The following is a 12,581-nucleotide window of genomic DNA, read 5'->3' as shown; positions in this document are numbered from 1 at the left end:
CTGCTCTTTATAAACCCCCTAGAATGATGAGCACAAACTTAAGCTGCCCTAGAAATGCTGTCATCCTTGCCAGAATAAGCGTGTGCAAATTTCCCTCACTTCGTGCTGCACGCCAGATCTCTCTGCTGGGAAACTGAAGAATAAGTACGTGTTTTCTATCTGTGTGCCCAGCGTGCTCTCTGCTAGTGAGCAGGTCAGCACTGCGACCCGTAAGAAGCGTGCAGCCAGGGCTGTGTTTCTGAGTCCTTCCTGCCCACGCTCACAGTCGAGCAGGCAGCAGTTACGAGTCGAGCAGGATGCAGGTGGCTTGCACAGAGCCACAAGCCAAAACTGTTCCTAGGAACACACAGCGTGGGGTATACCCAACAAGCCAGAACTGAGTACCTGTTGCAATGTGTGTGCTAATTTGGGGAAGGGGTTAATATGGTCTAGGTGTGCTAAGAGGCAAGGCAAAATGTTAGCAGGCAATTGCTGGCTTGTGAGTAGGCCCTTTCACTACATATCAAATCTGCAGTAGAGTCAAGTACTCAGATCACACTGGGTGGATTTGTGTTGCTTAATTGTTGCCTGAGGTATTCCCTCTTTAGCAGGATGAATTATGTGGGCATGAAGAAGGTGCAAGGGACTGACTTAAGTCCTGTCAGTTTTCTTTCTAACAAAGCAGTGACATGTAAAGCAACATGCTGTTTTATTTTTAATTTTGTTATTCAAATCAAATATGCTGGTAACACATTAGAAAGGCTTTATTTAACTTTTTTTTTGATAACTTATTCTATACTGAGTTAGTATTTTCCTTTAATCATTTTCAACATCTGTTCTGTTTGGGTAGTTCAAAAGCCAAGTCTCTTCCATAATATAAAAGGTTAAAAAAGCAAAAAGTCCTATCAGCTCCTTACTGTCCTTACCAAATGAATTAATTGGCAGGGAAAGCCATTTACAAATGTAGAACTGCCAGTAGTTTGTTCTTGAGGTTTTGTTATAAATGAGCAAAGAAAAACTATAGTTCAAGCTCCAAAAGCACCTTAATTTACTACAATTAGTCAATGAGTAAGAGGAGAAAACTAAGTGGAAACTAGAAGTAATAAACCAAGGCCTGATACCTATTGATTTTTAAGAGCTGTGCTCAAGTTTACAAAGCGATATGGGGAAAATCCCAATAGCATTCCTCTGCCTGTGTTCCCAAATCAAAGGTCTGTGACTTGATGGCACTTGTTATCTGGACAACCGTAGCGTGAGGAGCCCTGAAGGGAATGTTTCCACTGTGGTGAACCTGCACCCTTTCCTTTCTTCCCCTTCTGCTTTGTGCTGTCTCTGCGTGCCCTCAGCGCTTCAGCCTTTGCTCTTGCTCTTTCAGCCTTTGCTGTGGCAGAGGCGTTCTGCACGGCGCCTGCCACGTGCAGAGGGGTGCTACCGTGCTGCTGCTTTCTGCAGCAAACAGGTACATGTCTTACACTGCAAACGTCGTTAAATGTGGGGAGGGGAAAAAACCAACACTGAAGCAGGGAGCATTACTATGCAATGGTAATATTGCTGTGAAGGATTAGAGCTGGGACTGGCGTTGAGGCTAACAACCTCTGAAAATACTGCAAATGCTGATTCTCGCGCTGCAGAGGGAGAGGAGAAGGAAGACACGTGCTCAGGCAGCTGATGCACTGTTCATCCACCCACCAGCCGATGTGATGTGGTAGGTACCGGCTGATGTGTCTGTCTGAGGCACGACTAAACTGCGTGAGCTGCTCAGTTATGCAGTACACTTGAGACAGAAGAGGTTATTAGTAGTTTCTTATAACCTGGGTGATGTTTTAATCGCTAGATCATCCTTTTCTTGGTGTGTACAATCTTAGCGGTTCACACTGATGTGAACTTTCTCTTGATTGTGTTTGGTGAAGGTCTTCCCAGGCCTGTGCTGGACCATCAATAAGGGAGGAAGCCTCCTGGCTTCCCTGGGCTCAACTGGACCATCAATAAGGAGGAAGAAACCAGACCAAATTAAACATCTGCTCTAATCAAAGTGGTACTACTTAAGAATCTCTCTGTAAGTTCTGTAGCCCATGTGAGCGATGGGTGTGTGCCCAGGCATGTGCTGGTTTGTCACACCAATGTGGTAAATGAGTTTGTATACCATGACATCTAATTCACTCTGATGTACTTCTGTCCTCTGAAAACTAGAAGGGCATTTCTGGGTCATAGCTGATGCGCAGTGCGATATGGTATAATAGAAGCTGTTACTTCTGCAGAGAAGCCGTCCAACTTCTTAGTGAGAGTTGCTGGTTTTAGACATAGTTTTGGAAAAGGGAAAAGTAATTTTCAAACTGGCTGTAATTACTGTACAAAACATTTCTATGAAGTCTTACTGCTACGAAGAGTCTTTCTCTTTTCTTGTACTTTGGCAAAATTTTCCTCCTAGTCCTATGGACTGTATGTGCCTTATTGGTTCTTTTCTCTCTCGATATTGTTAGTGGAAAGTAACTCTTCAGAACAAGGGAGAACTTCATGCTAATCTGAGGAGCAGATCTGGGGCGTGAGACTGGGAACTTGCTGTCCACACTGGGAGCCATGAAAAATGCTGTCTCTTACAAATATCTGCCTGGAATTTGATGGTTATTATTGAGTCGCAGGGATAAAGAGAGCTGTGGGTAAGTTAACCAGACCTCACCCCACTCTGTTTTCAGCTACCAGCATATCTGCTTTGCAGTTCAAGTGTAGCACATGAAAGGGTGGTACTTGTGTATGTGCTGTCTTACAGCTAAGAGGTGACCTGTTGTTAAAGCCTGAGCTCTGCTGCTAGTACACAAGTGACAGACATTAAGAGGGTTTCTGGTGGGTTTTTTTCAATCCCACATACTTTATTGCTTCACCTGAGACTTGTGAAGCACAATGCAAGTACAGCACTGGGCAGTGCACCAATCGTGCATTTTGCCATAGTTGCAAGGAAAAAGACAATTTTTATTTCCTTTTGACTGGTGGAAATGAGAGAATTGCTCAGCTGGTCTCTCCAAGTATCGCAGAACTAGGGCTCTACACACCTTGCTCATATTTGCATTTTCTCAATAAATTTGCAAAGCTTTAAATGTGGCTTCCAGCTTTAAGCTTCCAAGTCTTTTCTCTTTCCCCCAACAAAGAAAAACCCTTGGTGTTATTTGGGCTGTGTGTAAACATAGCTTTTATTTTTTTGAGAGAGTCAACTGTGGAGAAGGAGAAGCCTTGTGGTAGGTTAAAGTTTCAAACTACTCACTGATTTATTGCTATTGTGGAGACAGCTTGGAGTGAACTAATTCAGCAGTTCCTTGTAAGCAGAGAGGAGGGAAAGAATAGGAGGAAGCAAGGAAAGGGGTGGAGGGGGAAAGAGTTGGGGAAAATGTAAGGGATAGGAGGAAAGGCATAGCAAAGCAGTTGTTTTTGACTGGGTAGTTTATGAGTTTCTGGAAAATAATAAAATAAGATGTTACCCTAGAGAGCAGGGGAATTGTCTATGCCCTTGTTATTACTGTGGCCTTCACAAGCTAGAACATAATTCAGTCACGAGTGACTTTTCAATGCCAGATACGGTTCAGAGGTTGTTGCAGCTGTGAGTTGCGTGCTCAGGTTACAACTGACTTTGGTTAAGACCGGTCTCTTAGGTTGGCTTCATCGTACCTTCTTTTAAGACGTTGAAGTCTGTCAGATTCATAATTCATAATGGGCTCCTTTCATTGTGGGAGAGTTAGGTCCAGCAAGAGGGCAAGGCATATGGGTGGAAATCAGCCGAAGGTTTATGGTACTTTAAATGCAGGTGGCTCCTGAGTTACTTGTAGCCAGTAGTAGAGCTCTAGTCGGTATGGCCAGCAGAACTGCCAAAATAGTCAGTCAGCACACCCTAGAGTAGGCACCAACAGCCCATGACTATAATAGGAGCTCATAGCTGGAAAACATGAAACTACCTTCTTAGCCATGTTAATTTGGACTAGGACTTAACTGCATTCTGAGCTGCCTGCCTTGGCTGATGAACACTAGCTGCGTAGCCCTTGGTGGTTTTGAGCATGACTTCTGTTAACAAATGTGGTGGTTACAAGGTGCAGAATACTCTGTAAATCTGAAAACTTAATAACCATCAGCTTTCTTCCAGTAGAAGCAAAATCTGAAAACGTTCAGCCAGAAAAATGAGTTTGACTGTTTCTGATTTTGTCTTCTCATAACCAAAAAAGCCAAGTCAATAGGATGTTGCTCTTTGACTCTGAAAGTCTCCTGGTTGTTGCCAGCATCTGTTGAAATAGTTATTCATATCGTAACTCCTTTCAAAAAAGATTACACTGCTTTTGTTGTATTCAACTGTCAGTGGAGAGAGGAGATTTGGTGTTTTCCCGGAACTCTTGTTCCTTTGGTCACGATGCCAATAGATTGTTTTAATCTGTGCTTGATCTCAGAGTCTCACTACAATTTCAGTCATGTAGGCTTGGTTCTGGTTTCTTGAAACTTGAGGATAAGAGGAAAAATGGAGTGTAAAGTGTCATTCTTCACATGGAGAAAATCTTTATTTCCTAGATTCTGTGTGTGCAGCTCGTTTTCCTGTCTTTAGAACAATGAGACCTTAAATATTTCAACTGTTAATGATTTAACCCATGGTTTTCCACACTTTTGCATGAGCATAGTGATTGCCATAATAATTCATAGATGGTACCTTGGTCTTGGCCCTAGTATTCAAAGGCAGTGCATTAAGTGCATCAGAGTTCATTGCATTAAAGTTTATGGGAGTTTTTAATGAGGAATTGTATTAAAATTTATGGGAGTTTTTAATGAGCATCTAATGGGTTTGTGACTCTAAAGCGAGCGAATGAGATGGGCAGGATCATTCTTTCCAAACCAAAATGTGTTGCATGCGTGCCAGTTTCAGATCCAGGTGATACACCTGTTCTACAGTGGAATTTTCCTGCTCAGCCTGGAGGAGGATGCTTTTTAAAATGCATATCACCTTGGCCTAGCTGTTTCAAATTCTCTCCCTGGCTGCTGAGAGTGTCCTGAGGTGAGCTGAGGGTCTGGGGTGCCAGTGCTGGGAAATGGGATGGTGCAAGGATTTCCCAGCTCTCGCCTGAGGTGCTCTGCTGCTCCAGGACTCATACAACCTCTTGGATAGCAAACATCAATTAGACACATGAATTCTGAGCAATGTTCCTTAATATTACCACACCTCTGTCCTTTTGCTCATGTCATCTTTTGGGGATATTGAATGTTTGGGGCATAATACAGTAGAATTCCACTTGAGTTGTTGTTGTCGTTGTAGTCTGTATGACATTATACGCTTCTGGGAACAGCTAGGAAGAAGATCTTTTTCCCTATTTTCTCATAATTTCCTCCCATCTTTCCTGTGTTCTTTGTCTTACTTCTCACTTCTTTTATTAAATTACAGGGGGTGGTTTCTCCATACCTTTGAATCTTCCAGTTCTTTCCCTGCTGCCTGACCGCAATTTCTTTCACACAAAGTGATTTTTTTTTCTTTGAAATGTTTTCACCCCTGCCTACGGGATCTGAATAACAGGCACACCCAGTTTATTTTGGCAGTGCTTCCAGAAGTGACAGTGGCACTGGAGCAGGTGACAAACACAGGAAAATGCAAGGTCAGAGAAGTCTTTGGCTCTGTCACGTTTTTCAGCAGCTCTGTTTTTTGGGGTGCATGAAAGGATCTTGTCCTCTGAGGTACTTCTGCATGGATAGAGGATGAGCTTGTGGCATGTCTATTTGTAGTATTCTTTAGAAGCTGAAGTTTAAAAAATCTGTTTGTTTTCTGTGTTTGTCTCCATAATATCTTTTCCTCTCTACCCACCCATGCCTTTGATAGACAGTATCATCATATACATCCATAGATCTAGAAGCTGTCCATTACTTTTCTAATATTTGAAATCTTTCATGGTCTGTGCCCTAATCAAACCAAGTTGTATAAATTTTCATATTTTTTCGCCTTATGTGATATTCTTAATTTCTCAGGAAAAGAAACAAGAAAAATTATTAGCCAGGAGTTTAGCAAAGAAAAAGTGTTTGGTTTTTTGTTTGGGTTTTGTTTTTTTTTTTTTAATTTCTCCTAACAGTGACTTGTCCCGGAAATGGTCCAGTAGATTTTTTATTTTTTTTTTCACTCTTGATGCTACCTTGATCAGGTACCTTTTTATTTGTGAGAAACCAGCTATTCTTACTGGTTTTTTTCTTGGCATTGGAATGTTTCAATGTAATCTTTATACCTGTATATATTTTCATATTATGTGTACACATGCGTATATATTAGATATATAACTATGTTAAAAATATGAGGCTTTTTTATCAGTCAGGGAGGTAAAGCAAAGAAACATAGTGGCTATTCATGAGGTGGACCAAAGTCCCTGGAATAATTGTTTCAACTCAAGGAAGAGCCTGTTTCCCATGTGCTATATTGGCCAGTAAATTGAAGTTGCTGACAGTTCTCTAAGCCTTTACATGGTCTTTTATCTCTTCTGAGCTCAGGCCCTGGAATAACTTGAAGATAAGAACAGAGATGGTGAGCTTGGAGTTGATGGTTAGCCAGTGTAAGGACTTAAAGGCCAGGTCTGAGGAGTTCATTGTAGACTGTGTGTTGACATGACTTTCTGCAGTATTCTGTACAAGCTGAAGTTTCTTATGTGTTGAAAAGAGTTGTGCCTGAAAACAGCAGCATGTTATGCTGAAGACAGAACATGGCTTTACTGGTTGGGGTTGTCTGGAATTCAAAGGACAACTGATAACTGCTGGACTTGTGCAGTTGATTGTGGATCAGATTTATGAGTGAGCCTTAAGAGTTAAGTAGGCATTTGGCAGGATTTAAGAACCTAAGGCAGGCACCAGACTTCTGTAAGTTAGTCATCTCTAAATACCTAAACATCTATGTAAATCCAGTTTTCTGTCTGTTAGTTTGCCAGACATCTAGCAGAGAGAATTATTCTATTTTACTTCCCAAGCAGTTCTGTGAGGATGAAGACTCAGAGACAGACAGTTAATGCAGTGATAGATGCCAGTAACTATCCAGGATTGATAAGTGAGAGATACTAAGTCAGCCTGCCAACTTTTATAACCATAGAATCTACATAGTGGGTGAATTTAGTCATAATGTGTTTTATCAAGGGACTTTAAAATGGCCGTATCAGTCTATGGTACAGTTGCATAATAACTGGCAACACCAACAAAAAATAATTGCTAACTGGTCAATTATGTCATGCAGGCTTCTTTCATATTTCCCTAGCCATATAATCCTTCTGAGGGTCCTTGGAAGAGCCTAGGAACAGAGAAAAATGGCATCAAGTTCAAACTCTGACAGGGGTAACAAATAGTCCATGTTGCAGGACTGTTGCTGAACACCCTCAGCCATCGACCTTGATCATGTAAATCAATCCCTGCTGATTTAGGGGTTTTGGAGATAGTTATCGAATTGTGTACAGCGAGCTACAGCTGTGGCTACATAGGAAGGCTCAGAATTGTTTAGGTCAGAGTAAAAACATTCACTTAATAGATGTGGCAGGCAGTGCCAGTTCCAGAGTGCAGTGTAGTAGCCTTTCTGCAGATGACTCTGCTTCAGAAATGTGCATTTTTTCCACATAAGTAAAAAATTGGGAGAAACTTTTGTAGATTTGTATTTTTATGTTTATAAATATTAAATGTATACATATAATATATACACATAATATTATTAAATATATAATATATATTAAATATATAAAATTGTTCTGTGACAGATGTGTTTGACTTCATGTAGGAAGAAATGTAGCCTGGATTATATATACGCATATATACTTATTTATATATAGAAAACTAAAGCTGTATTATAGCAGATGTGTTTGATTTCATCTAGTAGCCTGGATTATTTTAACTAGAGTTATTTTGACAAAGAGGGACAACAGGAATGACAAGCAATTTTAAATCCTTTTTAAATCCATTCCTTTGACTTCTAAAAGAGCTGATTTCCATCATGTCAGTAAATTCAGATTTAAGATAACTCCTTAAGGCAGATGACTTAAGTGTACCTGATTAGCTGTCTAGGAGGAGAGGGCAATGAAGCCCTTAATTTAGAAATGAAACCCATCCCTGATCTAAAGCTGAAATTTAGATTCTGGTGAAAGCTCTATTTTTGAGTCTTGCTTGGTGAAAAAGGCTCACCAGTTAAAGCATGCTGTGTATGACTATTTTATTCAACTATATCTTTTAGTCACTTTTTCCTCATGTAGCTGGTCATGTGTCTGAAGTGTTGACAATGCAACTGCAGCTTGGCTGTACAGTGCCATGAAATTCTTGACTACAGTGTAATAAGAAAAATCATACTGTTTTGATTTCTTGAATGACTTGCATGGAAGAAAGTTGCATTATTTCTTGATTTCACAGACTTCTTCACAAAAGTTTTCACAAGTATTTCTGTGTCACTGTTTTCTGCAACTTCTTGAAGCCTGGAAAGAAAGAATTGTTCTATTCTTGACTTACCAGAGATCAAGTCAGCCATTTGTTCTCACTTGAAAATGTAGTCTGTGTAGGTGGACCAAAAACTAAGGCATTACTGTTCAAAAATCCAGTTTGTATTCACTTAATTCATTAATTGTTGTGCAGAAATAATGAAAGATTCCTTTCCCCTCCATACCCATCTCCCAGAACGCATAACAGTCACATTTTAAATATATTAACATGTTGTTACAGCAACAAGATTCAGTCACTTCTGTCTCCTTACGCAGCGATTCCTTTTTGGTGTGGACGTGCACATGGTTGCAGAATTAAATAGTCATTAGTCTGGTTGCTGTTAATTTATGAAAAGACTGCTCTGAACAAGCTATCACTAAAGCCACTTCCTATGTTTCCTACTCCCAGCTTGCTTTGGGATGCTGTCCTTGAAAATGATGTGCTGTATTACCATGTCTCTTACAAATTCAGTATTACTGGATATGGACCACAGTCTGCAAAAATATGTAAATGAGATTCACTTTGGCTGCAGTAGAGTGTGGAATCTGAACTGTTGACCAATTTCTCATTTTCTTTCTCTCAAGTCTCTGGCTATACATACAGACTGGGCGATGAGACGCTGGAGACCAGCCATGCTGAAAGGGACTTGCAGGTCTTGGTCAACAGCAAGTTGAACATGAATCAACAGTGTGCCCAGGCTGCCAGGAAGGCCAACTGTGTCCTGGGGTGCATCAAGCACAGCATTGCTAGGTGCTCTAGGGAAGTGATTGTCCCACTCTACACTGTGCTGGTGCAGCCTCACCTCGAGTACCGCGTGCAGTTTTGGGCGCCACAGTACAAAAAGGACATAAAACTATTGGAGAGTATCCAAAGGAGGGCAACAAAGATGGTGAAGGGTCTAGAGGGGAAGACATATGAAGAGAGGCTGAAGTCCCTTGGTTTCTTCAGCCTAGAGAAGAGGAGACTGAGGGGAGACCTCATCACGGCCTACTACTTCCTCACGAGGGGGAGCGAGGGGGCAGGCGCTGATCTCCTCCCTCTGGTGACCAGTGATAGAACCCGTGGGAATGGAATGAAGCTGCGATGGGGAGGTTTAGGTTGGATATCAGGAAAGGCTCTTCACCGAGAGGGTGGTCGGGCACTGGAACAGGCTCCCCAGGGAAGTGGTCACAGCACTGAGCTTGACTGAGTTCAAGAAGCGTCTGGATAACGCTCTCAGTCATATGCTCTGATTTGGCTGGTCCTGTGTGGAGCCAGGAGTTGGACTCGATGATCCTTATGGGTCCCTTCCAACTCAGGACATTCTGTGATTCTAAGTCTGATTTGGCACACTTGTTATCAGGGCCCATGAAATATTGATGTTTGTACTGAACTTGGTAATCAACAGTAAATCTCTAATGAACTAAATGTTTATTGGGGTAAGATCTGTTCAGTAGGTAGATTGGACTGTAGTTCTATACCTTCGCTAGCTGCTCCTAGCAGATAGCCAAATCATGAGGCAAAACTTTCTACTGCCTGGTGCTGTAACTGGTGGCCTTCAGCACAGGGGCATGCCAGTGCCTATTTCTCAATATTTTGTTCCTCTAGAGCTCCTTTTAGTTGCCTTCTCTTTCTTCTTGCTGTTACTTTATGTTCTCCTGGAAGCATTGCACATTACTAGAAAGCATGAGAATACAATCTGAAGCCGTAAGACCACAGCTATGGAACAGTAGGAGTCTGAATCTGATTTTGACAAAAGGTAGTTTTTTCTATGTTGTTCTCCTGAGAATTTGTTTTTTTTTTTTGTTTTGTGTGTGGTTGTTTTTAAAAGATTTCTTAAGCATCATTATGTAAACACAAAAGCTTATTATTTAGTTGCAGCAGTGTGCCAGATGATCATGAAGCAAGACCTAGTCTGTGCTTTGGAAAGCTTCATTCCCTGTGTTCCTTACAGGGATACCCAGCAGAGATGTTGCATTGGGATTGTGGTAGCTTTCGATACGCTTTTTCCAAGGCTAGGCGGCAAATTTTCTGATCCTTGTTTTAATGCCATCAGTGACAAGAGGCATTACACACACGCCCTCATAATGAATGTAAAATTTCATTATTAAAAGAAGGTTCTTGGCAAGGAGAGGTGAGCAGGAATGGCTCTGCTATCATTTGAGGCTGCATTCAGGGTTTGCTTTGTTATCACCACAACTCAGTTCAAGTCCTGGATTACATGCCAACTGTATTGGACAACCAATTTCTGCTGGCCTGCTGGATGCCAGCTTGATAGAAGTTTCACTTGGATTCACATTTGCTTTGTAGGAGAAGACAAAGAGGAGAAATATTTCCCAGTGAGGTGTTACTGCAGTATAGTTGTGCTGCAGAAGAGGAATTACCACAGTGATACCACTAAGCCTCTGTTGAAAGTCCTAGGGAGCAAGTGTAGGCCTTGGACCTGAAAGGTTAATACTTTCCCCTTTATCATCGCTTAGTGACTCACATTGAATATATAAATTTCTTTTTTGCGTGGATTGAATGGTATCAATACATTTGGCAAGCTTTTAGTGTGAATTGTCAGATTTTACGTCTTCTCCATAAAACTTGCTAGGATTTTGGTCTGCCTGGTGTATACAAGTGCATCCTTAATTTATCCCTCTGCATTGTTCATCTGCTAGTTTCATCTCCTTGCTGCCATAAGCAACAGATGTGCAATAAACTGTGCAAAACAAGCAAAGGATGCTCAGACTAATAGCAAACAGTTAGTTCCGGTGTGTTTGATCCTTGCTTCTCAAATACTTCATGAGTCTATCTGCAAATGTCAGGTAAACCAGAGTTTGGAAGAAGAAATTTGTTTTCACTGGTATTTTGTGTTAAATGAAAAAGTAGTGGCAACTGACAGTAAAGGGGCAATCTAATAGCCTTAAAAATCTTGGGGTTTCATTCATATCACCGTGTCAGACTTCTGTGTTAAAGTGTCAGAAAAGACTGCCCAGCACGAGTCCTATTTTGTGACATGGAGTCGTTACTCGTGTACCCTTCTGTGGGACTATTTCATCTGTTTCCTTTGAAACAGGGTGGAGGTTGCGGGGGGGGGCTTTTGGAGGAAGTGATCCAGAGCATCCCTGGAAATAGGGCTGTTAAATCTTTCTTCTCTTCCCTTCCCCTCCCCTCCCTGATGGCTACACTAGAAATGAGTGTGACTAGGCTCTACCCTTTTGGTGTCCTTTATGTCCCTTATAAAGGGCATCTTCTAATGAGTTAGGCTGAACGGAGGGCTAATGTAAAACCTTCACTTTGTTTCAGAGAATTTAGAGACTTTGGTGCAGTCACATCGACAATTAATTCAGTATCAAAGACTCAGACTTCACAAATGCTTCTTTGAACTCTCCGTGTGATTTCTTTGGGGGCAAAAAGCATATATTGCTTGAACATCTGCCTAAACCTAGTCTAATAAGCATTAAAGTAATTTTTTGCAGTTCTGGAGGTCTTGGGAAGTTCGCAGATAATATGACTTAGATACAAGCAGTTCCTGCAAGTGCCAGTGGGGTCGGGGCCGGGGCGGGGGGCCAGGGACCCAAACCCAAACAAACCTGTAATCATGGTTGGAGTAGCATAACTGCCAGTGTGGGGACAGTAAGGAACCAGCTAATTTTGGGAAGGAGGGAGGTGAGATAATGTGGACCTCCTAGCAGCCTTGGGATGTGAATTTCCCGCACTTGGAAAGTCAATGTCACAGTGACAAAAAATACTAGTAAATACAGTATTAAGATCGGATTACTACATAAGTTACCTTAGATGTTTGAGGGAGTGTGTGGTTTTTGGTTTTTGTTGGGTGTTTTTTTCCCACATGTGTAACTTGTAAATTAGCTTTCCTCCTTGTGGGAATAAATTTGTTATGTGTGAGATTATTTTCTTTCTGGTTAGTCATTTGACAACTCTCCATCTGGGCCCTGAAGCCTAGGATAAAGATACTCTGTGTGATCCTATCGTATTGCTGTCTTGAGGGTGATATATAGGTTTTACAGCCTCTTCTTATAGCTCAATTTTTACGTTCTTATTTGGCCCAGTTGGTTGTTGTTGCAACAAATTTGTGCTCTTGGCATATAGCAAGGGTTGGTAGAAAAATGCAGGCTAAGAAACTCTGAGGATAATCAGAATATTCACCATTCTTTTTAAAATTAACTTGGCAAACTGAT

The 12,581-nt window shown here is 41.4% G+C and overlaps 1 protein-coding gene across 4 annotated transcripts in view; it reads left to right on the top strand.

Moving 5' to 3' along the window:
• Nucleotides 1-12,581, top strand: part of RNF144A (ring finger protein 144A) — a 70,294-nt gene that overhangs the window by 27,040 nt on the left and 30,673 nt on the right. The window lies entirely within an intron of this gene.

Source organism: Grus americana, chromosome 3 (assembly GCF_028858705.1).
Source record: "Grus americana isolate bGruAme1 chromosome 3, bGruAme1.mat, whole genome shotgun sequence".
Taxonomy (NCBI): domain Eukaryota; kingdom Metazoa; phylum Chordata; class Aves; order Gruiformes; family Gruidae; genus Grus; species Grus americana.
The sequence above is the reverse complement of the archived record's forward strand: the minus strand, read 5'-3'. Positions and strand labels throughout refer to the sequence as shown.